At 42.8% G+C, this 25,927-nt stretch overlaps 1 long non-coding RNA gene across 4 annotated transcripts in view; it reads right to left on the bottom strand.

The window, feature by feature from the left end:
- LOC142662412 (uncharacterized) overlaps positions 1–25,927 on the bottom strand; it is a 112,047-nt gene that overhangs the window by 12,175 nt on the left and 73,945 nt on the right. For 3 of the 4 annotated variants that reach the window (XR_012850939.1, XR_012850937.1, XR_012850940.1), the window contains 2 exons: positions 20,355–20,444; positions 20–136 (listed from right to left, as the gene is read on the bottom strand). This is a non-coding gene — a long non-coding RNA (uncharacterized LOC142662412). The remainder of the gene's footprint in view (positions 1–19; positions 137–20,354; positions 20,445–25,927) is intronic. The other variant, XR_012850938.1, reaches the window with a different exon arrangement.

Raw genomic sequence — 25,927 nt, 5'->3', positions numbered from 1 at the left:
TACCTCTAGCGGAGCTTACCTCTTCCAGGGATCGTCATATTTCACGCGTTATATAGCAACATGCATTCAAAATGAAACACTCCTCCATTACTCTGTGATTGATCTTAAAAGTAAAGGACACAGCAGTGATCAGTCTCTGGAAAAAGAAGAATAACTTCATGTATTACTTTATTACATGTTACCGCACTAATTTGTTCTGTGACGACCATTGTACGTTCAAAACATTGTGACTTGAGACCATAACTCTATAAAAAATTACCAATTGATTCCAAAGCCCCAAAATGTCAACCCAAAATAAGAAATAATGCATATTAGAGAAAAATAAGCAGATAACTAATACGGATTGATATGGCAGTGTAGTAACTTCTCGATCTCCAGTAGGTACATGGATGCTGGCTTCTATAGGGTAAAGAAGGTTTATTGTGTGTATACTGAACTCTGAATTCCTATTCAGAACGGACATCATTATTAATTACAACAGTTTATAAAGCTAATATGGCATTTGTGTGACATGTGCACCAGGAGACCGAGAGAATTAGCATACAATAATATGTTTACATTATACCATGTGGTCAAGATAAGGTTAATTCATGATATACAATGTGGTCTACATAATATAAAGTGGTAAAGATAAGGTTAATAGAAAAGATGCTCTGATACCACATTATAAGTGGCCTATATTGTACATGATGTGATCGACGCTGTAATGTATAATTTTTTCCCAACACTATGGGCGATTTTCGATTTGAATCTCAATTTTCTTATTTATTTAACAGGAATACCTAGAGATCATTTAATACATTTTCTTTTTATAAATAGCTTAAAGGGGTTTTCCAGCTTCTGACAACTGATGACCTATCCACCTATCAGTACATGATCTGCAGGGGTCCGACACCCAGGCCCCGCACGGATCAGTTGGTCCGGTGTCTCCGTGCACTGGACGTACAAGCCGGAAGCAGTTAGCTCCGGCCATGGAATAGCGGCCGAGCTGCAGTACTGTATTCAGGTGAATAGGAGCGGACCTGCAGTACGGCCGCTATGCTATGTACGGAGCCAACTGCTTCTGGGCTCCGTACAAAGCATTATGTGCCACAACATCCGGTGCCCGAAGGCCACCGGAGCGGCTTATCAGTGTGGGGTCCGGGTGTCGGACCCGCACCAATGACATACCGATGGCCTATCCGGTGAATAGGTCACCAGAAGTTGGAAAACCCATTTAATATATATTGCTATAATTATTGTACGTAACTTCACAACTTTTAACTTCTGCAAATACTTTATTTTATCATAAATACAATTGGAAAAATGTCTATCTAATTGAATATAACTACTGTGTTGCCCGGCAGGGAAGAGGTTAACAGAATCTATAATCAATGAGGCATTGTGTGCACCAACATCTCTCTCTACTCGTCACCACCTCAGCTGACCATCAACATTGCCGGATTCATACGACCGTGATTAGACAGTGAAAAATGGTTCGTGTGTCAGCCGGATTTCGCGGCCCGATCATGGTACATGTGAACGGGACTCCTGGCATCATAGTCATTTAGGCTACAGTCACACGACCGTGATGGTCATTAAAAACGAATCAATGGTCAGTTTTTCACGTCCATTTTGCATCAGTGTCTCCAAATTCTCATCCATTTCCAGTCTGTCTTTCATGGCCGTGAACAAAAAAAACCCAAAAAGGATGGATTTCATTTGTCAGGATAGTGCCCCAGTGCCATAGTGCCCACATATAGTGACACAGTGCTCATGTAGAGTGCCACACCCCCTTGCAGATAGCACCCCCACGTAGATCATACACCACCTTGTAGATCGCAGCGCCACCCCCTCCCTTGTAGATAGCACCCCCACCACCCTTGCAGATCGCAGAATCGTGAGTCTTTGAGGGTGAATTAATCAAATTAATTTGATTAATCGCCCAGCCCTACAATGTACAAATATATAATTGGACAGTACAGAAATCGAATGATCTTTTTACACCTAAGCCTGTGACATGGACAAGGGGGCATCCTCTACGCGAAGAGGAGAAAAGATTTCACCACCGTCACAGATTCTTTACGGTAAGAGCAGTCAGAATATGGAACTCTCTGCCACAGGATGTCATGATGGTTAATTCTTTGAACTTTCTTGAAAAATATAATATTACACGTTATGAGTTGTAGATTCTGGAGATGGGACATTGATCCAGAGATTTGTTTTGATTTCCATACTTGGAGTCCACAGTAGGATTATAGGTTGGACTTTATGGAACTGTCTTTTTTCAACCTTGTAACTTTCAACTATGAAACTATATAACTATGTAAGACTTCATTCAAATGATTGAAAAATAAAAAAAACAATGAAAAGTTTTGGATTGGCCTAGACAAACTGCTGACATGAACTTAACAGAAGATAGGTCATCAGTACATGATCTGCAGGGGTCCGACACCCGGGCCCAACACAGATCAGCTGGTCCTGTGCCTCCGTGCACCGGACGTACATGCCGGAAGCAGTTGGCTCCGGCCACGGTATAGCAGCCGAGCTGCAGTACTGCTCCTATTCATGTGACTAGGAGCAGACCTGCAGTTCTGCAGCACGGCCGCTATGCTATGTACGAAGCCAACTGCTTCCGGGCTTAGTACATAGCATTATGTGCCACAGCATAAGGTGCCAGCAGGCCACCGGGGCAGCTTATAGGTGCGGGGTCCGGGTGTCGGACTCGCACTGATGACATACTGATGACCTATCCAGTGGATAGGTCATCAGTTGTCAGAAGGTGGACAACCCCTTTAAAGGGGTACGCTAATCAAGAAGACCCCTTTTGAAATAAAAGCCGGGCCTGGCGATCAGTTGCTCAAGGTGGGTTGGTCCAGCTTCAGAAACCCCGGTGACATCTACTATTGCATAGGGCACTGCAGAAATATAGTATTATATACCGACTGCTTAAATGAGGACACGATTATGTAATATATGGATAGCTGGGTATCCAAGAACTTTTCTTTGTTAGCAGATCTTTGCTCTGGCTAATAAAGGGGGGGGGGGGGCACAAAATGAAGCCCCCTTCTATAATGTCCAAATGCACTAAATGGGGAGACAAGCCAATTAAGAGTTCGCTGTGTTTCTGTCATTCGAAAACAAGTTTTATTTTTGTTTTTTTTTCCGATTATTCAGGTTCGCTCAGTCTAAAACATTTTGTTTAAAAACACATAAAACATTCAGTCAGAAATGTGCAATAAGCAAGAATCTGTTATATCTGCACTTTGTTGAGGAGTAAATTAAGAGTTAAACCAGAAATACAGTAACTCATTTGCATTTTACACTCTCTACTTTGTGTTTCATAAGACTGAAATAGCAGAAGAACCGAAGGCGAATCCTGAAGGAATTAGTGTGAACAAAATATTCCCATCTCTTTCAGGAGTAGAGTAGTCCCTGAAATAGGTATGTGTGTGTTTATATGCGGATCACACAGACAGCACGTGAAATATGTCACTCATCAGACACCAATACATCTGCATTGTATAATAGATTTCTCATGAAATGAATGGGAGCATAACTGGCGTATTAATCACCTGCACTCACTTCTCAAGCGATCCAAGGATGCTTTATTATCTACCTATAAGTAGTACGTAAATCCCGACCTCACAGCCACCGAAGACCCATCTGACTTAAATACAGTGATGAGACTTGGCTTCTAGCGTAGAGTCCAGGTGATTTAACGCGTCTGTCACCTTTAAATAGCATTTTACAGTTTACATATAAAATTAATCTACATAAAAAATTAGTCACCTACAAAATACATTACATTACTTTCCTTAGCACTCGGGCGGGGGTGCTGGTTCTCATTAAAGAGACACCGCTGGTACAGAGTGCTACGGGCGATGCTCGATGGGAAAAAAAAGTATGCCAAAAAGTCCTCCTCCAAGAGAATGAAAGCAATCTCTCTAGTGCCACCTATTGGAAGTAGCTGTGGGCCAGACATTAACTTACAGGGAAGCTAGCTCCGATAGGTGGCACTAGAGAGGCTGCAATTCTCCTTTACAGCTTGTATTATACTCCAGAGCTGCACTCACTATTCGTCAGGCTTCAGGACTGATATATCACAGAAATCCCGGCTTGTTGAGAGACTGTACAGAGCTATCTTTGCTTTTGTGATTTGCATTCTGGAAAGTTTTTTCTTTACGTCAGACTCTGTACAGTAATCAGACATAGGAAAAACAAATAACCCCTGCATTATAGAAGCTTAGCTAATCTGTTAAAGGGGTGTTTTTGTTTTTTTTGTAAGCTTGCTGTCAATTTCTAATTAAAACTCCCAGAATTGTGATTGTACAGTATATTACAGGCTGTGACTCAGATTCAGTACAGGATAAGTAATGTAATGTCTGTACACAGTGACTCCACCAGCAGAATAGTGAGTGCAGCTCTGGAGTATAATACAGGATGTAACTCAGGATCAGTACAGGATAAATAATGTATGTACACAGTGACTCCACCAGCAGAATAGCGAGTGCAGCTCTGGAGTATAATACAGGATGTAACTCAGGATCAGTACAGGATAAGTAATGTATGTACACAGTGACTCCACCAGCAGAATAGAAAGTGCAGCTCTGGAGTATAATACAGGATGTAACTCAGGATCAGTACAGGATAAGTAATGTATGTACACAGTGACTCCACCAGCAGAATAGTGAGTGCAGCTCTGCAGTATAATACAGGATGTAACTCAGGATCAGTACAGGATAAGTAATGTAATGTATGTACACAGTGACTCCACCAGCAGAATAGTGAGTGCAGCTCTGGAGTATAATACAGGATGTAACTCAGGATCAGTACAGGATCAGTAATGTAATGTATGTACACAGTGACTCCACCAGCAGAATAGTGAGTGCAGCTCTCTAATATAATACAGAATGTAACTCAGGATCAGTACAGGATAAGTAATGTAATGTATGTACAAAGTGACTCCACCAGCAGAATAGTGAGTGCAGCTCAAGGGCAAAGGTGTACATACCACTTAAAAGTGCTTACTATTGTAATAATTTACTATAGTGGGGGATAACCTTCTGGTGAATATACACAAAGGTATTATTCTTAGCATGCACCATAAACACAGCCTCACATAAGATCAGCTCACGGTTGCTCCCTCATTTAAAGGTAGGATAACTCTAAAAGACCTGCACAATTACAAGCTATACGATGAAAAGTAGCTGCACCATGCATCAGCATCACCCCTGCAATATCATATTCCTAGGACAAATGCAGCATATGACACAGTGAGTTTCATTGCTTCCAGATGGAGTGGCCGATGTAATGACAAATGCTGGAGTACGCCTGGCTGCTGATGGGGAGCATGCTGCTAATGCGTTAATTGGTGCTTAGTCTAAACAGCTCATTAGAAAGGCTGATCCCCAGGCACATTTCTGCAGTCAGTGTGACCTGGGAACGACGGCCAAGGAACAGGTCCAGAACAGGCTCTAATTAACAAGCTTGGGTCAGAGGAGATGTCTGTGGGATTACTGACACGGAAGTTAGAAGAGATGACACTTGCCACAAGCAGGCAGCAAAAGTCTGTCCAGTCACTCATTAGACCAAAGAAAACAAATGCTGGCAACTGAGACATCTGTGCCTCCCACTCAGTATTTTCATTAAATGAGGCTACAAAGAAAGCTTGCGGCCTAATTCCCTGTTTGACCTCAATGCGCCAGGCCCAGCATAAGAAGAGACTATTCCATGGTTCAGGGTGGCATTCTGCCAAATGCATAAATAATAAGACGACTGTGATTTCACAAAAATGACATACTTCATAAAGACTACAACTCCAAAATGACTGTCCTCTGTACAAAGCGCAATGAGGAGACAAACAGTAGACAGATTGTGGGAAAATGTATGAAAAACTTGGGTCTAAATCTAGATGTCCAATATTACTGTAGCCTTATTAAAGCCTCTCATATGTCATACACCAGGAGCAAACCACGGGTGCACGCATTTTGAGTTATCGTAACCGAACAATATACAGTACAATTGTAAATTGATGAATTTTTAATGATTAAAGCTTTATCGTTGTATAATTAAGTTCTGCAACTTTCCAATATACTTTGGGGGAGATGTAATAAGACTGGCTTTTAATACGCCAGTCTTAAGAAGAAACAACTGCAGGAAGATGCAACAAATTAATCAAAAGGCACATTAATGAAAACCTGTTCATACCTAATACTACTCACAGCTAAGGGTATGTTCACACGATAACTGCAATTACGTCTGAAATTACGGAGCTGTTTTCAGGAGAAAACAGCTCCTGAATTTCAGACGTAATTGCATGATCTCGCGTTTTGCGGGGCGTCTTTTACGGACGTAATTTGGAGCTGTTCTTCACTGGAGTCAATGAAAAACGGCTCCAATTACGTCCCAAGAAGTGTCCTGCACTTCTTTGGACGAGGCTGTAATTTTACGCGCCGTCTTTTGACAGTGACGCGTAAAATGACAGGTCGACGGCACAGAACATCGTAAAGCCTATTGAAAGCATTGGGCAGATGTTTGCTGACGTATTGGAGCCGTTTTTTCAGACGTAATTTGAGGCGTAAAACGCCTCCATTACGTCTGAAAATAGGTCGTGTGAACCCAGCCTTAGGCCTCGTTTACACGAGTGTGCTATACGTACGTACCTATATTAGTCTATGGGGGCATGCAGACAGTCCGTGTTTTGCTCAGCGTGAGTCCGCTGAAAAAAACTCACGACATGTCCTATCTTTGTGCGCTGTTCGCGCATCACGCACCCATTGAAGTCAATGGGTGCGTGAAAACCACACATGACGCACTTCCGTGCGAACTGCGTGATTCGCGCAACAGCTGTCAAACTCTGAATGTAAACAGAAAAGAACCACGTGCTATTCTTTTTACAAACATCCAAACGGAGTGTCATAATGATGGCGGCTGCGCAAAAATCACGCAGCCGCGCATCATATGCTGATGACACACAGAGCTGTTAAGTGCCTTTTGCGTGCGCAAAATGCACACGCTCGTGTAAACCAGGCCTTAAGGTGTGCTACTATTGCATCCAGACAATCCTCCTCGAGGTAATCAGTCCGGACTACAGGTTGATACATTGTAGCAAAGTATCAGGACAGGAAAGAGAATTGTGCTGCTGATGTATTTAGGATTGTGCAGACTGGATACAACTGTAAGGGCAGATACAGACGGACGTTGCGTTTTTGCGCGCGCAAACAACGCAGCGTTTTGCACGCGCAAAAACCATTTGACAGCTGCGTGTGTCATCCGTGTATGATGCGCGGCTGCGTGATTTTCGCGCAGCCGCCATCATAGAGATGAGGCTAGTCGACGCCCGTCACTGTCCAAGGTGCTGAAAGAGCTAACTCTTTCAGCACCCTCGACAGTGAATGCCGAACACAATATCGAAAAACCTGTTGAAAAAAAAGAAAAAGTTCGTACTTACCGAGAACTTCCCGCCCGTTGCCTTGGTGACGCGTCCTTGGTGACGCGTCCTTGGTGACGCGCCTCTCGACATCGGGCCCCACCTCCCTGGATGACGCGCCAGTCCATGTGACCGCTGCAGCCTGTGCTTGGCCTGTGATTGGCTGGAGCTGTCACTTGGACTGAATTGTCATCCCGGGAGGTCAGACTGGAGGAAGAAGCCGGGAGTTATCGGTAAGTCAGAACTTCGTTTTTTTTTACAGGTTCATGTTTATTGGGATCGGTAGTCACTGTCCATGGTGCTGAAACAGTTTAACTCTTTCAGCACCATGGACAGTGACTATCTCCTGACGTCGCGTACCGATAATTTTTTTGCCGGGTTCGGCCAAAACGAGTTCGGCCGAACCCAGTGAAGTTCGGTTCGCTTGTCCGGCTTCGCTCATCGCAAAGACACTCCGTTTGGATGTTCGGAAACAGAAAAGCACGTGGTGCTTTTCTGTTTACATTCATCCTTTTGACAGCTGGTGCGCTGTTTCAGTCGGTTCGCACGGAAGTGCTTCCGTGCAACCTGCGTGGTTTTCACGCACCCATTGACTTCAATGGGTGCGTGATGCGCGAAATACGCAGTTATTGAACCTGTCGCGCTTTTTGCACAGCAGACAAACGCTGCGCAAAAAGCACGGACTGTCTGTACTGCCCCATAGACTTGTATTGGTCCATGCGTGCCGCGTGAAAACCACGCGGCCCGCACGGACCGAATACACGCTCGTGTGAATCCCCCCTAAGGGTATGTGCACACTATTTTCAGACGTAATGGAGGCGTTTTACGTTTCGAATTACGCCTGAAAAGACGGCTCCAATACGTCGGCAAACATCTGCCCATTGCTTGCAATGGGTCTTACGATGTTCTGTGCAGACGAGCTGTCATTTTACGCGTTGCTGTCAAAAGACGGCGCATAACATTACGTCCGCTTCAAAGAAGTGCAGGACACCACTTCGGACGTAACTGGAGCCGTTTTTCATTGACTCCAATGAAGAACATCTCCAATTACGTCCGTAAAAGACGCCGCAAAATACGCAAGTACATGCAAAAACGTCTGAAATTCAGGAGCTGTTTTCTCCTGAAAACAGCTCCATAATTTCAGACGTATTTGGCGTTGTAGTGTGCACATACCCTAACAAACCTTCTACTATAAGAAGGATAATGTCTGAACAGATTTTCCGACTCTTGATGCAAACAAAAATGTTTCCATTCACTGATAATAAAGCTACGTTTTCTGCTTGCTAACCTGCCCATACATGTACAGCTGAGTGCAGCATGTAATAGGCAGGGCTGTACAAGCCTTGTCTCACTATAATTCTTTTTCCTATATTTCTCCGTTATTTAGGTATCGGTGCCTTTATATTTGGCGCCCGATATTTATATAACACCCTGAACTGTCTATGGGGCGATAAATGGCAAGGGGGCGTGTAACATCGCTGTAAAAGTGTCCAATCAGCTCAAACTGTGTCATAGCAAGAGCTGGAGACAGGAGATCGAGAGCGTGTGCATGCGCGCGCACGCCCAGCTCCGCTGCCACCACGGAACAGAAGAGGAGAAGAAGAATGTGAATTCTACTTCTTCTGTTCCATGGCGGCAGGAGTATCTTCGGCAGCGGAATCGGAGCTGTGCGCGCAGGCGCACGCACGCTCTCACTCACTCACTCTTTAGCTCTCAGCAGACAAGGACAAGACTGTGTGATCCCTTGCGAGAGATCACAGTCTTGTTCAGGTTGTCTGCCGATAGCTAAAGAGTGGTAGCGTGCGCGCGCATGCTAGCACAGCTCCAAGCTGCGCTTGAGCTTACACGCTCTCCTCTCTCCAGCTCCTGCTGTGGCACTGTCCATATCGGATTGGACAGTGTCACAGGGATGTTACATGCCCCCTTGCCAATTACACGCCCCATTGACAGTTCAGGGGGTTATTTAAATATCAGGCGCAAAAATAAAAAAGTGCCCCAAGTTCTGTACAGCCCTGCCCATTACATGCTGCACTCAGCTACACATGTATGGGCAGGTGAAAGTTTCTCTTTAATGCTGAATTGACACGTAGATTTAAAAATGTGTTTCTTTGTTGCGATTTGTGGACAAAATGTTTCTTTTTGCTGCAATTTTGAGAAAATCTTGCCAAAACAGAGACGTTTTGCCTTGGTCGCAAGCAAGAAAATTAACGCATTTTGAAAGTGATGGGTGAACCCAGGCGAGGATATGGATCTTGAAATTGACCAAAGATTAAAGGTACAGGATTCCAAAATAATTAAGGCAAAGAAGAGCCAAAATGATTGATACTTCTGTTTATTGTGCTGTAAAACTCATCATGCCTTATTCAATCTTAATTGTTGTCAATGTAAAAGCCCCGTCTAGCGTGGCATATCTGCATTATTTGCCTGCCTCTGCCTCACTGCCAGTGATGAATTACTGCAGATGAAGGACTGTCACCTCGAAGGCGATGTCTTATACATCAAACCAGGACAACATTCACTCATTATACCTGATGCTGGCACGTGTGCTCTAACGTATGAGAATGCTGGGAGCTTTTAGATAACGCTCTGCTCCATTGTGATGCATTAAATAAACAGGCTGTGCCCAATCTTTCTGAATTAGTTGTGTTTTCAGCACAGGCTTTACCTTATATTAGGATGTATAGTTCACTGTAGATTTTACCAGAATGCTGCAATCTGCAATGACAACATAAATAAACCAAATCCTGAACTAGCAGCAAATATCAAAATATTGTGGACAAGGGGACCCTGAATCAGAAACATAAAAAATAATAGGAAGAAGTGGTAACATGAAGGGTCACGAGTATGTGGACCACGTGTAACAGGAATGGAGTAGGTTTGGCCTCTCTCATTGTAATTTAGCCCATAATAATGACCTTAAAGAGGCTCTGTCACCAGATTTTGCAACCCCTATCTGCTATTGCCTGTGATCGGCGCTGCAATGTAGATTACAGTAACGTTTTTATTTTTAAAAAACGAGCATTTTTTGCCAAGTTATGACCATTTTCGTATTTATGCAAATGAGGCTTGCAAAAGTACAACTGGGCGTGTTGAAAAGTAAAAGTACAACTGGGCGTGTATTATGTGCGTACATCGGGGCGTGTTTACTACTTTTACTAGCTGGGCGCTCTGATGAGAAGTATCATCCACTTCTCTTCACAACGCCCAGCTTCTGGCAGCGCAGATCTGTGACGTCACTCACAGGTCCTGCATCGTGTCGGCACCAGAGGCTACAGTTGATTCTGCAGCAGCATCAGCATTTGCAGGTAAGTAGCTACATCGACTTACCTGCAAACGCCGATGCTGCTGCAGAATCATCTGTAGCCTCTGGTGCCGATGTGTCCTCGCTCGTCTGACACGATGCAGGACCTGTGAGTGACGTCACAGCGTGATCTCTGGAGAACACGGCTGTGTCTGCACTGCCAGAAGCTGGGCGTTCTGAAGAGAAGTGGATGATACTTCTCATCAGAACGCCCAGCTAGTAAAAGTATTAAAAACGCCCCGATGTACGCACATAATACACGCCCCGATGTACGCACATAATACACGCCCAGTTGGACTTTTACTTTTAAACACACCCACTTGGACTTTTGCAAGCCTCATTTGCATAACTACAAAAATGGTCAGAACTTGGCCAAAAATGCTCGTTTTTTAAAAATAAAAACGTTACTGTAATCTACATTGCAGCGCCTATCTGCTGCAATAGCAGATAGGGGTTGCAAAATCTGGTGACAGAGCCTCTTTAACCGGTTAAGGACTAGGCTGTTTTACAGCTAAATGACCAGAGCAAATTTCACAATTTTGCTATGCGCTTATTTAGATGACTATAACTCAGCAGGTGAATAAAGTTCATCTTTGAATTTTACACTCTTTTTAAAGGACAGATAGGGCTTTGTTTTAGTGGCATTTGTCAGTATATATAATTTTTATTTTTTTCTCTAAAGTGGGCAAAATTGGAAAAAAATGCAAGAATTTAGCAATTGCGCCAGTTTATGCTAGCATTTTTCACACACGGTATAGTCCACGGACAAAATTCATCTTCTTTCACATTCTTCCACTTCTCCCGTGCATGGGGATACCAAATATGTGTGCCTTATTCGCTGTGCGGGCATGTGCCAGGGCTTGGCATAAAAGGAGGCTTTTTGGCCTTTTCGGTCCAGGAATTTTGAATTTGATTTTATAGCCGCATACTGTTTTCTGGGGGCCCTAATGCTGCTGAAACATTAGAATCACCCCATAAATTACTTCATTCACACAAGTAGACCCCACAAGGTTTCCTTCAAGGGGTTTATCATATTTTTAGCAAGTCCAGTTTTCTTCTGAAAGTTTCTTGAATAAGATGGAACAAAAAAAAATCAGCTATTTTTTTAGCAAATGCGTCAGTTTAGGCTAGTATTTTTCACACACGGTATAGACCACGGACAAAATTCATCTCCTTTCACATTCTTCCACTTCTCCCGTGCACGGGGATATCAAATATGTGTGCCTTATTCGCTGTGCGGGCATGTGCCAGGGCTTGGCATAAAAGGAGGCTTTTCGGTCCAGGAATTTTGCATTTGATTTTATAGCCGCATACTGTTTTCTGGTGGGCGTAATGCTGCTGAAACATTAGAATCACCCCATAAATGACTTCATTCACACAAGTAGACCCCACAAGGTTTCCTTCAAGGGGTTTATCATATTTTTAGACAGTCCAGTTTTCTTCTGAAAGTTTCTTGAATAAGATGGAACAAAATAAAATTACCTTTTTTTTTAACAAATTCGTCAGTTTATGCTAGCTTTTTCACACACAAAATGGACCACGGACAAAATTCATTGCATTTCACATTCTTCCACTTCTCCTGTGCATGGGGATACCAAATATGTGTGCTTTATTCACGGGCATGTGCCAGGGCTTGGCATAAAAGGAGGCTTTTTGGCCTTTTCGGTCCAGGAATTTTGCATTTGATTTTAGAGCCGCATACTGTTTTCTGGGGGGCCTAATGCTGCTGAAAGATTAGAATCACCCCATAAATTACTTCATTCACGCAAGTAGACCCCACAAGGTTTTCTTCAAGGGGTTTATCATATTTTTAGACAGTCCAGTTTTCTTCTGAAAGTTTCTTGAATAAGATGGATCAAAATAAAATTAGCAATTTTTTAGCAAATGCGTCAGTTTATACCAGCATTTTTCACACATGGCATAGACCACGGCCAAAATTCATCTCCTTTCACATTCTTCCACTTCTCCTGAGCATGGGGATACCAAATATGTGTGTCTTATTTATCACATAGAGATGTAGGAGGGCGGAGGATAGAAGAAGATTATTTCACAAATCGCTTTTTTTCAAAGCTGGTTTTACAAAACTCAACAGAGTTTCTATAACACCTCCAAAATATCTGCTCTTGAAGCAGAAATCCCAAAATATTCATCTAGGGGTATAATGGGAATTTATTTTTTGGGGTTTTCTAAAATAAGAAATTGCAGGTTTATGCAAATGGAGCTCTCCAGCAGATGAACTTTAGAGAATATGCAAACATGACATCCACCCCCCACCCATTCCCTCCCTCACCCTTGGAGTAAAATCAGGGGAAAAATAAAAACGTAATGTAGGGCAAATATATTTTCAACGAATTAACTAAAATCTAATAATTCAGAACAGTGTGGTATTTTTTAAAACATGGGTCAATGCACAGGCCTGGTTGCGAGGGACATGAAGGACAGAAATATCGGGAATCTTTGCGGTGCCCGTCTTTTCTGCAGACGCGGCACTTTTTCTGAGGGTTGCTTCTGGTTGGTGTTGGGGGAATCCGACTGATGAAGTGTCTTTCAGTCAGTCGCGTGACATCCTCAGACTGGGGGCATTCTCGGGTGTCCTGAACATCAAAAATGAGGCCTTCAATAATTTTTTCCTGGAAATCCAGGTATGTGTCTCTGCCTCTGTTTTTTTTGTAGAGCACAAATGAGTTGTGGATGGCCACCTGTAACAAATAAATGGCCACCTTTTTGTACCAGGTTTTAGTTTTGCGTTTTACTAAATAGGGCTGTAAAACCTGGTCGCTGAAATCCACCCCCCCATGTACTTGTTATATTCTGACACGCTCACTGGTTTGTGCTTGTCCGATGTTGCCCCCCTTTCCCTCACTGCCACTGTTCCTGCGGTATGAATCGTGCTTAGCACATACACATCTTTGCGATCCCTGAACTTGACCGCCAGCAATTCTTCAGATGCATAAGCACAGGAGTCCCCCTTTACCATGCGCTTCCCCACTAATTGCTGTGGAAAACCAATTCGGTTTTTGCGCATGGTACCACATGCCCCAGTCCTTGCAGCATGCAAATGCCTAAACAGGGGCACACTGGAATAAAAATTATCACAGTACAGGTGGTACCCCTTGTGAAGCAGAGGCTGCATGATCTCCCACACGATCTTACTGCTGGTGGAAAGATCAGGGGGGCATCCAGGAACATTTATTGTGCGGTCCCGCCCTTCATAAATTCTGAAGGCGGTGGTATATCCTGACCCGCTTTCACACAATTTGTAGAGCTTAACGCCATATCTTGCCCTTTTTGAAGGTAGATATTGGCGAAAGCTAAGTCTGCCATGAAAGTTGAGGAGGGATTCGTCCACACTTACATTCTGCTCAGGGGTGTAGAGTTGCAGAAATAAATTATTCAGGGAATTTATTAGCGGTCTTATTTTGAACAACCGATCCCGGTTTGCATCGGTACTTGGGGGGGCCTGTGCGTTGTCATTGAAGTGGAGGAACCTCATTATTGTCTCATAACGAGACCTGGGCATTACTGCAGAATATACTGGGGTGGCTTGGGCGGGTCTTGTTGACCAGTAAGACCTAATGGAGGGCTTTTTGACAATACCCATATTTAGGGTGAGCCCCAAAAATTTTTTTCATTCCAGCAAATTGGTGGGCGTCCAATCTCTGGCATGGGTGGATGAAGGTTTCTGCCTTATATATTGAGTGGCATATAAATTTGTTTCGTGGACAATCTGATTTAGGATGTCGTCCGTTATAAATAAATGGAAGTAATCCATTTGGACAAAATTTGTATTGTCCACGGTTATGCCAGGAGTGGCAGTAAATCCGTGGATTCTAGGCCCAAAAGATGGGGCAGGTGCCCATACAAGAGCCTGGACTGAAGGGACCAGGCTGTCCCGTGCTACAGCGCTACTTGGCCCTGCGCTTTCAAGTTCTGCAGTTTCAACTGCATCAGGGACAACGTCCCCTGAAGATGAACCTGAAGTGACGCTGTCATCGTCACTACCTAAAACAGGTTCCATCTCGGACGCCATCTCTGATGCGGTCTCCGACTCAGACCACAGCATGGCGTATGCCTCCTCGGCGCTAAACAACTTCCTCGCCATAACGTAACTAACACTAACACTAACTAAACAAATTGTTTTTTTTTTGTTTTTTTTTATTTATATAAAACACACAAACTAACTGCTATATATATCTACACTACCGCTAACAAAAAAATAAACCGCTATTGCTATATATATTATATATATGTGGATATATATATAATTATATACTCCCTACCTGCCTATTCTAATAGAATAAAAGATAGAAAGGTAGATATATAGAAAAAAAGATAGATGGATAGATAGATTGTATAGATAGATAGAAATCTATCTATACAGAGAATGTTTTAGAGTGTAACTGTATTTTTTGTGTAAAACTGTAACTGTATTCTTCTGGCAGCAATTCTCCCGAGTCTCTTCTTCTCCTCAAACTGAAACAATGTTTGAGGAGAAGAAAAGAGGCAGGAGATTTACTGCCAGAAAAGTCTAAATAAAACAAATGTGGTCGCTGTGATAGGTTTTCACAGCGACCACATGTTCAGGGACCATCAGATTGGTCCCTGATACTCTGCCCAGTGCCCAGAGCTGTTGGTAACAGCGTGGGCACAGGGCTGTGTGCACGCGATCGCGTGCACACTGTTTTCTATGCAGAAATGCATGTGATCGCTGTGATTGGTTGTCACAGCGATCACATGTTCAGGGGCCAAAAGATTGACCCCTGACATTCTGCCCAGTGCCCATGGCTGTTAGCAACAGCCAGGGCACAGAGCTGTGTGCACGCGATCGCGCGTGCACAGTCTCTGAAGTGCCGCCGTAAATAGTCTATACGGCGGACTTTAGAGACCCTGACCGCTGGCCGTATATTTACGGCCAGCGGTCGGGAACCTGTTAAAGGGAAACTAAACGTTTGATAAACTTCTGACACGTCATAGTGACATGTCAGAAGTTTTGATTTGTGGGGGTCTGAGCACGGAGACCCACACCAATCGCAAAAAACAAAGCGGCAGAATTGCTCGTGTGAGTGCTTAGCAGCTTCGAGTCTGTTCGGCTTTTTCCGGAAATCAATGTATCGCAGTACGGGACAATAGGAAGTCTATGAGGCTGTACTCCAATACATCGGCTTTCCGGAAAAAGCTGAACAGAAATGAAGCAGGTGAGTGCTTCTGCTGCCTCGTTTTAGTGATTTGTGGGGGTCTCGGTGCTCGGACACCCACCAATCAAAACTTCTGACATGTTACAATCACGTCAGCAGTTTGTCAAACGTTTAGTTACCCTTTAATATTCATTGTGACAAACAAAAAGCACTGCACAGATTTCTCTTGCCTATTCCCTTAGTGAATGGTCGACTCTGGAGAAACCAGGACACTGGGACTAAGCCTCTGGAAGTAGTCTCTGCATGTAAAAAATCTTATCAATATGTATAGCGAATCCCTGCATCAGTCAATCACATCAACAGGCGTTTAAAGCAATCATGACCCAGTCTCTAGAGAGAACAGAATCAAATTTCCAACACAAGCTGTCAATGTGAGGTGAAATCAACTTGCACACCTGGAATAGACAGAAATCACAGCTCACTTAAAAAGAGTTGTTTTATCTGATCCAAATTCCACTAATATTGATCTAACAGATGTCTCATCCAGACATGGATTACTACATTATATACTGGTACTAGGTGGTGAGACATCATCAGACATAGTCCCCCACATATAAGTGGCCTAAATGGTTTAATAATAGGTCATTAGGGTAAGGCCACACGGTGCGGCCAAGTTGCGTTTTTAAACTGCAGTAAGTCATTTTTCAATAGAAGTCAATGGTGAAATTTTTGGTTATGGACAGACGGCTGCTATTATATTATAATGTGTTTTTTGTGCGGTTGAACGCATCTTCATTATGTCCGACTGCATGCAGTTAATGACCGCGCTGCCAAAGTTGTTGCTGACCTGCTTGCGTTTTTACTAACAGTTCTGCAATGCCTTGTAATGAACTATACACCGGAAGCGCCTAACAACCTTCAACACGGGTGAAAACTATGTCCATTAATTATTTCCTTTAAAAACACAACACAACTGCAGCATTACAGAGACAAAAAAACGCATGCAGTTGACCGCATGTGGTTTTCAAACGCAACAAAACCGCGTCAATGACTCACCGTGTGGCCTTACCCTTAGGCTCTAAAACAAAGAATCAGCAGGAAGATTATATTGGACTATGTTCAACCCTGAACATCATTTTACTATTTCTGCATATATACAATATACATAAATAGTAAACGTGTACATACATTACATTACTTATCCTGAGTTACATCCTGTATTATACTCCAGAGCTGCACTCACTATTCTGCTGGTGGAGTCACTGTGTACATACATTACATTACTTACCCTGTACTGATCCTGAGTTAAATCCTGTATTATACTCCAGAGCTGCACTCACTATTCTGCTGGTGAAGTCACTGTGTACATACAGTACGTTACTTATCCTCTACTGATCTGGAGTTACATCCGGCATTATACTCCAGAGCTGCACTCACTATTCTGCTGGTGGAGTCACTGTGTACATACATTACATTACTTATCTTGTACTGATCCTGAGTTACATCCTGTATTATACCCCAGAGCTGCACTCACTATTCTGCTGGTGGAGTCACTGTGTACATACATTACATTACTTATCCTGTACTGATCCTGAGTTACATCCTGTATTATACTCCAGAGCTGCACTCACTATTCTGCTGGTGGAGTCACTGTGTACATACATTACATTACTTATCCTGTACTGATCCTGAGTTACATCCTGTATTATACTCCAGAGCTGCGCTCACTATTCTGCTGGTGGAGTCACTGTGTACATACATTACATTACTTATCCTGTACTGATCCTGAGTTACATCCTGTATTATACCCCAGAGCGGCACTCACTATTCTGCTGGTGGAGTCACTGTGTACATACATTACGTTACTTATCCTCTACTGATCCTGAGCTACATCCTGTATTATACTACAGAGCTGAACTCGCTATTTTGCTGGTGGAGTCACTGTGTACATACATTACATTACTTCTCCTGTACTGATCCTGAGTTACATCCTGTATTATACTCTAGAACTGCACTCACTATTCTGCTGGTGGAGTCACTGTGTACATACATTACATATCCTGTACTGATCCTGAGTTACATCCTGTATTATACTCCAGAGCTGCACTCACTATTCTGCTGGTGGAGTCACTGTGTACATACATTACATTACTTACCCTGTACTGATCCTGAGTTAAATCCTGTATTATACTCCAGAGCTGCACTCACTATTCTGCTGGTGAAGTCACTGTGTACATACAGTACGTTACTTATCCTCTACTGATATGGAGTTACATCCGGCATTATACTCCAGAGCTGCACTCACTATTCTGCTGGTGGAGTCACTGTGTACATACATTACATTACTTATCTTGTACTGATCCTGAGTTACATCCTGTATTATACCCCAGAGCTGCACTCACTATTCTGCTGGTGGAGTCACTGTGTACATACATTACATTACTTATCCTGTACTGATCCTGAGTTACATCCTGTATTATACTCCAGAGCTGCACTCACTATTCTGCTGGTGGAGTCACTGTGTACATACATTACATTACTTATCCTGTACTGATCCTGAGTTACATCCTGTATTATACTCCAGAGCTGCGCTCACTATTCTGCTGGTGGAGTCACTGTGTACATACATTACATTACTTATCCTGTACTGATCCTGAGTTACATCCTGTATTATACCCCAGAGCGGCACTCACTATTCTGCTGGTGGAGTCACTGTGTACATACATTACGTTACTTATCCTCTACTGATCCTGAGCTACATCCTGTATTATACTCTAGAACTGCACTCACTATTCTGCTGGTGGAGTCACTGTGTACATACATTACATATCCTGTACTGATCCTGAGTTACATCCTGTATTATACTCCAGAGCTGCAATCACTATTCTGCTGGTGGAATCACTATGTACATAAATTACATTATTTATCCTGTTCTGATCCTGAGTTACATCCTGTATTATATACCAGAGCTGCACTCACTATTCTGCTGGTGGAGTCACTGTGTACACACATTACATTACTTATCCTGTACTAATCCTGAGTAACTTCTTGTATTATACTGCAGAGCTGCACTCAATACTCAGCTGGTGGAGTCCTGTTTGCATACATAAACATACATGTTTAAATACAGAACACTACTTATCCTGTATATAAACAGAGTGCAGCAGAATAGTGATTGCAGCTCTGGAGTATAATACAGGATGTAACTCAGGATCAGTACAAGATAAGTAATGTAAGGTATGTACGCAGTGACTCCACCAGCAGAATAGTAAGTGCAGCTCTGAAGTATAATAAAGGATATAAGTAAGGATCAGTACAGGATAAGAAATGTAATGTATGTACACAGTTACTCCACCAGCAGAATAGTGAGTGCAGCTCTGGAGTATAATGAAGCTGTACCTCAGGGTCAGTACAGGATAAGTAACGTAATGTATGTACAAAGTGACCCCACTAGCAGAAGAGTGAGTGCAGCTCTGGAGTATAATACAGGATGGAACTTTTGATCAGTACAGGATCAGTAATGTACTTACAGAGTAACTAAAGTCATAATAGGTGGACTTACGATTTAAGATTAGTGCTGAAAAAAACCCACTTAAAGGGGCTCTGTCACCAGATTATAAATGCCCTATCTTCTACATAATCTGATCGGCGCTGTAATGTAGATAACAGTGGTTTTTATTTTGAAAAACTATAGTTTTTGAGTAAGTTATGAGCAATTTTAGATTTATGCTAATTAGTTTCTTAATAGACAACTGGGCGTGTTTTTAATTTTTACCAACTGGGCGTTGTAAAGAAGAATGTAGGACGCTGACCAATCAGCGTCATACACTTCTCATTGTTCCAGTGTGATTGTGCAGTGAAAGAAGTTGGGCTGCAGCAATGAGAAGTGTATGACGCTGATTGGTCACTGATTGGTCAGCGTCCTACATTCTTCTTTACAACGCCCAGTTGGTAAAAAGTCAAAACACGCCCAGTTGTCTATTAAGAAACTATTTAGCATAAATATAAAATTGCTCAATAGTTGCTCAAAAATGATCGTTTTTCAAAATAAAAACCACTGCTGTTATCTACATTACAGCGCCGATCACATTATGTAGGAGACCGGGCACTTATAACCTGGTGACAGCCTCTTTAAAGTAAGTCGAATTCATCTCAATCAAGCCTTATAACTTGACGACATTCCAACAAATCTTGTTCAATGATCACTATTCTGCTTACACTGTTGAATTATAGCTAATGAACCTAGATAATTTTCTCCTTCAGGTAGAAGACAGATTATTTTCAATCAGATGTCATTACATTCTCTTGCTAACAAACGATATTATACTTTTGGCTGATGAGTTGCAATATAAACAACACCTCAGCTCTTTTCCAACCTATTTTCAAGGACGGAAATATCGTTCTGGTGAACAAATGTTTTTCTCTTTGCACAGCAGAGTGAGACAATATTACAGACATTGACTGAAAAAAATGTTCGGTAAACAAATTCCAAGAAAACATATCTCACTTCTTAATAAGGTTTACAATATCACACTTCCTCTAAGATGCAGAGCCATCAATCCTGTCAACAGTCTGTCTTCATCTTGTCTGGCACCGTCTGGAAGTGGAGAAAAGAACAGCAATGTTACATAATAACATTATTACACGTACAATACATTTTTAAGGGAATTATGTTTTTCTCTTGGAATTCCTGAAATTCATAGCAATCCCTCCATGTGAATCACTAATTTGATAGATGCATCAACTTTGCAAAACTTTTGTTAAGAAACCGCATGCAGTAAAATTCATATAATCCGGAACGCTTGAGATTGTTGGATTAGCAGAAGAGGAAATTTGGCGAAATAGACAGTTAATAGACTGATTCAGGTGGACAAGTATAAGGAGACAGTCAATCCAAATGTGTACCCGTTACTAACGCACTCCAGTGTTGACCATATGCGCCTATAAATTTACCACCAACGCTGACCCAGTACCCAACTGATGTGCTTCCAATATTCACGTGCCACTAATATACTAAACATGATGTCTAGAGGCAGCGGCAATACCTTAACGTGGACCATCACTGGCCTAAGCAAAGTTTCCATTGCTGGACTATCAGGTAAAGTTCCTGCCAATCTGGCAACATGGATTGTTTTTGTCCTATAACCAATCAGAGAGACTCCTGGACCAGTGGGTGTCAAACGAAAACTTTTACTGCAGGTTTTTCTCGAAACTGGGTTACTACAAGGATTGCATCGCTGTCTAGAAAATATGTTAAAGGGGTTTTCCAGTGTTTAATATGTCTTTACTAACTAACTGCTCCTTGTAATCCAACTCCATTTTTAAATCAGTTGATTTTCTAAAAATACACGGTTTCCCCAATCCAGTCTACGGTCACGATGCCGACAGTGTGTGAAAATCGCACTTCCTATGACGTGACAGTCGTTCTCACCAAAAGCTTCCTTCCGAACGTCACGTCCTGCCTGATGTCAATTTCAGTGGGTGGTGGGGTGCGCCTGCGCTCGTGTAAATTTTTTTCTAAAGTCCTTAATCTTCTACCGAGCATGTGCCGCTCACGTTTAATTAGATCACAGTAATATTATTATGGGACGTGATCTTTTATTGTAACGAGGTGGAGTGGGCGGGATATTTCTCACTAAAATGAGGTGTCATAGTAGATCTTTGGCTTGCTGTGCTGAAGCGTTATGCAGCATGGTAGTTGTAGGAACAGAGGATAATAGGAAGTTCTGAAAGTACACTGGAGCACGGCAGCGGAATCAGGAGAATAAAAATGGAATTGGGGAGTCATTGACACAATGCAAAACGAAAACAGAACATTTAAATAAATGTATAGCAGTGTCGGAGAACCCCTTTAAAGTGTAGCTAAACGTTTGACAAACTTCTGACATGTCATAGTGACATGTCAGAAGATTGGATTGATGGGGGTCCGAGCATGGAGACCCCCACCAATCGCTAGAACGGAGCAGCTGAAGTTCTCGTGTGAGCGCTCAGCTGCTTCCTGTCTATTTGGCTATTTCCGGAAATAAATGTATCTGTGTATGGACTCAATGGAAAGTCTATGAGCCCGTACTCCGATACATCGGCTTTCCGGAAAAAGCCGAACAGGCAGGAAGCAGCTAAGCGCTCAAGCGAGCACTTCAGCTGCTTCGTTCAAGAGATTGGTGGGGGTCTCAGTGCTCGGACCCCCACCAATCCAAACTTCTGACATGTCACTATGACATGTCAGAAGTTTGTCAAATGTTTAGCTACACTTTAAGAGCCACATGCTATATCACGGATTTATATATATATAACCATACACTTTGACTATTGCAGCAAGCAATTCTGAGTTCAGCAGAATGAACTACATGCTAATGATTACAACACAATTATACCTATATCACATTGGGACCCAAAACAAACGAATATAAGAGCGCAATGTACAATTCATAAAACATGAAGTGTCACATATCAGATGTCCTCCAGCCAATACAACCGGGACCACAATTCTGTCATAAAACAAATACAGAATTAAGCTCGGCAAGACCTAATCAGATAAATGTGCAATTCAGGGCTCAATATTAACACAGTTGTCGTAATGAATATTATTTTCTCCATGGTGCAGTCACTTATAGTTCCTAGCAATAAAACACAAACCCATCACTAGAGGTAAAAATCTCTATTATAAACACATCACAAGGTTTTAGATTCATTAAAGGCCTCGGTGGCATAAGCAATAGGAGCTATTCAGTGACAACGGCCTTTACAAATACATTTTTCTGCTTCTATCAATTAATACAGCAATCTTCTCCCTTACTTCCCTGCACAAGAATAATTTGGTGCAGTTTGGAAACAAACTATCAAAAGCTGAATACTGCAATTTCTTCGTTGTTATTTAAATGGCAAATGACAACAATTTGAATGCAGGCGGCTCATCGTTTGTCAATATCTGTAATTATACCTGAAAGGTCGTAAAAGTGATTAGCTCTCATTTTTAATTTGCATAAAGCCCGACAAATTAGAGCGTGTACAGAGCAGAGAAAGTAAATGCATGGCAATAAAAATGTACAGAAGGTGACATTTTCTAGACAAAGGAATAGAATAGTCATCAAGGATACAAAATAATAAAAAGGGCAAATGTAAACCACAGCCCTTTTTTTTAGTAAATAAATAAATGATTCACCTCTGAACACACATATAAAGATATAACCTACATTAAAAGATGAATAATTTATTATTTATCCTGTACTGATCCAGATACAATAAATATTATTCTCCAGAGCTGCACTCACTATTCTGCTGGTGGAGTCACTGTGTACATACATTACATATCCTGTACTGATCCGGAGTTATATTCTGTATTATACTCCAGAGCTGCACTCACTATTCTGCTGGTGGAGTCACTGTGTACATATATATATTACATTACTTATCCTGTACTGATCCTGAGTTACATCCTGTATTATACTCCAGAGCTACACTCACTATTCTGCTGGTGGAGTCACTGTGTACATATATATATTACATTACTTATCCTGTACTGATCCTGAGTTACATCCTGTATTACACTCCAGAGCTGCACTCACTATTCTGCTGGTGGAGTCGCTTTGTACATACATTACATTACATTACTTATCCTTTACTGATCCTGAGTTACATCCTGTATTACACTCCAGAGCTGCACTCACTATTCTGCTCGTGGAGTCACTGTGTACATACATTACATTACTTATCCTGTACTGATCTTGAGTTACATCCTGTATTATACTCCAGAGCTGCACTCACTATTCTGCTGGTGGAGTCACTGTGTACATACATTACATATCCTGTACTGATCCGAAGTTATATTCTGTATTATACTCCAGAGCTACACTCACTATTCTGCTGGTGGAGTCACTGTGTACATGCATTACATTATTTATCCTGTACTGATCCGGAGTTACATAATGTATTATACTCCAGAGCTGCACTCACTATTCTGCTGGTGGAGTCACTGTGTACATACATTACATTACATATTCTATACTGAGCCGGAGTTATATTCTGTATTATACTCCAGAGCTGCACTCCCTATTCTGCTGGTGTAGTCACTGTGTACATACATACATTACATTACTTATCCTGTACTGATCCGGAATTACATCCTGTATTATACTCCAGAGCTGCACTCACTATTCTGCTGGGAGAGTCACTGTATACATACATTACTTATCCTGTACTGATCCTGAGTTACATCCTGTATTATATTACAGAGTTGCATAAAAGGCTATGTAAACCTTTGAAGCCTTTTTTTTTTTTTTACCAAGTTATGTATCCAGGATAGATAGAAGCTGTATCTGAAATAGCAAAAAAAAATTTTTTAATAAAAACAAACTACAAAGTTGCAGTAAACACTAAAATACACTTTTTTTATATATACAAAAAAAGTATTCAAAAGGTTTACATAGCCTAACTACAGTTAAAAGTCAACAAGGTTGATAACAGGCATGCCCCTTAACAACAGTGAGATAGTAAGATTACTGTACAGTGTCTAGTGTAAAGGCGAAACAGAATACAAACCACGAAAGCAAGCTATGTGCAGGCACAGAACAGGCAGGGGATGCTGGGAGACTTCAACGGCAAGGCTTTCAAAATAGTAAATGCCACTCTGGAGTATAATACAGGAATCAACTCCGGGTCAGTAGAGGATAATGTTAGGGATCTGCCAGGTACTACGTCTAGGTATACTCCTGGGATTAATCAATCCACACCTGAGGCCAGACCTGTTAGACTGACACCGTCTCCCACCAACCAGGGTGGCAGGCTCAGGAGTGGGAGAGCCTATCGCGGCCTGGTCAGTCGGAGTTAGCTCCGCCCCCTGTCCTTTATTACCTGCCGTGTTCTCTTCCTCAGTGCTTGTAATTCTTCTTGATTCCTGGCCCCGCTGCTGCTTGCTCCAGCCTGCTTCTGCCGTGCTTCTGCCTTGCTGCAGTTCCGCTTAACCTGCTTCGCTTTGCCCCTAGCTTGCTTCCTTCTCCGTGCTCACGTTGGTATACTCCACTTCATCCTGGTCCTGACTACTCATTCACCGCTCCGTTTCCTCGCGGCGTTCCGTGGGCTACTGCCCCTTCCCTTGCGTGTTCCCTGTTTGTTCTCCCGTGCACTTAGACAGCGTAGGGACCGCCGCCCAGTTGTACCCCGTCGCCTAGGGCGGGTCGTTGCAAGTAGGCAGGGACAGGGCGGTGGGTAGATTAGGGCTCACTTTCCCTTCACCTCCTTCCTGCCATTACATAATTACAAGCCCATACCTAGTCTACCATTTCTCTTACGCTGACGCTATCATGGACCTCCTTGAGACCCTGACCCAGCAGATGCAGGGCCTCTCCCTACAGGTCCAGGCCCTGGCCCAGAGGGTCAACCAGGGTGACGCTGCCTTAGTAGTACCCCTCACCTCACCTCTAGAACCCGACCTCAAGTTACCTGACCGGTTCTCAGGGGACCGTAAGACGTTTCTCTCCTTCCGGGAGAGTTGCAGACTGTATTTCCGCCTAAAACCCCACTCCTCAGGTTCCGAGAACCAGCGGGTGGGTATCATCATATCCCGACTCCAGGAAGGGCCCCAAGAGTGGGCCTTCTCCTTGGCTCCTGACGCCCCTGAACTTTCCTCTGTTGATCGTTTTTTCTCTGCCCTCGGACTCATTTACGACGAGACTGACAGGACTGCTTTAGCCGAGAGTCAGCTGGTGACCTTACGTCAGGGTAGGAGACCGGTTGAGGAATACTGTTCTGATTTTAGAAAGTGGTGCGTAGCTTCTCGGTGGAACGATCCGGCCCTAAGGTGCCAGTTTAGGTTAGGATTATCTGACGCCCTGAAGGATATGCTGGTTAGCTACCCCTCTTCTGACTCCCTTGACCAGGTTATGGCCCTAGCAGTACGACTTGACCAACGTCTCAGGGAACGTCAGCTTGAACGTTTCAATGTGCTCCCCTCTGACTTTTCTGCGATCCCCCCGAGGTCCCGTCTCCTCGCCCCTCCACGGAGGACTAGGAGGTACCTATGCAACTCGGGGCCTCCATGTCCCCTCGACAACGTAGGGAGTTTCGCAGAATGAATGGTCTCTG

This window comes from Rhinoderma darwinii, chromosome 10 (genome assembly GCF_050947455.1).
Source record: "Rhinoderma darwinii isolate aRhiDar2 chromosome 10, aRhiDar2.hap1, whole genome shotgun sequence".
NCBI classification, from domain to species: Eukaryota; Metazoa; Chordata; class Amphibia; order Anura; family Rhinodermatidae; genus Rhinoderma; species Rhinoderma darwinii.
Note: the sequence above shows the minus strand (reverse complement) of the source record. Positions and strands in the feature narration are given on the sequence as shown.